The following is a 1,807-nucleotide window of genomic DNA, read 5'->3' as shown; positions in this document are numbered from 1 at the left end:
TATTGTTACTCTTAATGGGCATCCTAACTGTTAGGACAAATGCCTCCCTCCCCACAATTTTTTTTCAGTAAAGTTTAAAGTTCTGTGTTGCTAATATCCTTTTCAAATGGAGAGTTACCACCTTTTTGAGGGTTTTCATCAAAATTAGAGCATTCAAACATTGTAAATACATACTTCTCTCCATTTTAAACCAGATCTCATGAAAATTTCCAATGAAATATTTTTGAAAATTAATGCTGTTGGTCACATTTACCAATATAATGGAGTACATGAAGCATTTCTGACAAATGTGGTAATTATAAAGCACTACCAGATACTAACAGTATTTTAATAGGATCATACATTCCTAAGATCCTCTTCCCCAGAAGTCCATGTCTAGCTATTTTGATTCTATTTAAATGACTCTATGGAGTAAAGACGGCAACCTGGAAGAAATATCCTTCAATTGGCTATTTATTCAACTGGTCTTGCCATCTGGCATTCCTCTCACTGAGTCATTTTCTTACTAGATTTGAATGGTTAAAGTATCACGAATACTTTTCCATCTTGCAAGATGGCAGGTGAAAAGTTCCAGCTCCACAACCAGACACTAAGAAAAAAATCTCCAGCCAAAAAGGCAGATAATGCTAGAGGCAAAGTTATAAAGAAGAACCCCAAGATAAAAATCCCAGAAGGGGAAGCCACACTGCAGCAGAAACTCTGGGCTCATGGGTGGGATTGGCGGAGACTTCCGGTCAGCCATGTATTCCAGGATCGCCCTGTCCAAGAGAACTGCATGGCTCCCAAATCCAAGATTGAAAAGAAGGGAGTTTCTTGTTACTCTCACAAAACCTGATGGTGACAAGACTGGTGCCACCAGGGTGGTTTAGCTTCCCAAAAAGCCTTGATACTATCCCATCAAAGATGTCCCTTTAAAGCTTTTGAGACATGGCAAAAAGCAGTCAGCACATGAGGTAACTGCTGGCCAGCGTCACCCCGGGACCCCTCAAACCATCCTCGCTGGGCACCACAGAGAAAAAAGGGTGGTTTTCCTGAAGCAGCTGAGCAGTGGTTTGCTGCTTGTGATTGGCCCTCTTTTCCTTAATAGGGTTCCTGTACGAGAACACATCAAAAAATTTTTCATGGCCACCTACCCGAAAATTGACACAAGCAGTTTGAAAATCCCAAAGCATCTCACTGATACTTTTTTTTTTTTTTTAAGAAGCAGCAGCTGTGAAAGCCCAGACACCAGGAAGGTGAGATCTTCGACTGGGAGAAAGAGAAATCCAAGATAACAGAGCAACACAGGGTTCATCAGAAAGTTGTGGATTCACAAATATTGCCAAAAATCAAGGATGTTCCTTAGCTCCAGGGATACCTGCAATTGTGTTAGGTTCAGGACTACCTGCTATCTGGTTTGATTTGTTTTGGAATTTCCCTTCACAAATTGGTGCTCTGAATTTCCTAGGAGAATTGCATTAAACAACTAATAATGCCGGCTGGTGCCACGCTCGATAGGCTAATCCTCCGCCTGTGGTGCTGGCACACTAGGTTCTATTCCCAGTTGGGGCGCCGGATTCTGTCCTGGTTGCCCCTCTTCCTGTCCAGCTCTCTGCTGTGGCCAGGGAGCGCAGTGGAGGATGGCCCAAGTGCTTGGGCCCTGTACCTGCATGGGAGACCAGGAGAAGCACCTGGCTCCTGGCTTTGGATCAGCGTGGTGCTCTGGCCGCAGTGGCCACTGGGGGGTGAACCAACAGAAAAGAAACACCTTTCTCTCTGTCTCTCTCGCTCACTGTCCACTCTGCCTGTCCAAAAACAAAACAAAACA

General features: G+C 44.0%; 1 pseudogene; it reads left to right on the top strand.

Annotated features, from left to right (window-relative positions):
- Nucleotides 1–553: 553 nt before the first annotated feature.
- LOC138843638 (large ribosomal subunit protein eL6 pseudogene) lies at nucleotides 554–1,372 on the top strand (annotated as a pseudogene).
- The last annotated feature ends 435 nt before the right edge of the window (nucleotides 1,373–1,807 follow it).

Source organism: Oryctolagus cuniculus, chromosome 9 (genome assembly GCF_051225735.1).
Source record: "Oryctolagus cuniculus isolate XC-2025 breed Fujian yellow rabbit chromosome 9, ASM5122573v1, whole genome shotgun sequence".
NCBI classification, from domain to species: Eukaryota; Metazoa; Chordata; class Mammalia; order Lagomorpha; family Leporidae; genus Oryctolagus; species Oryctolagus cuniculus.
The sequence above is the reverse complement of the archived record's forward strand: the minus strand, read 5'-3'. Positions and strand labels throughout refer to the sequence as shown.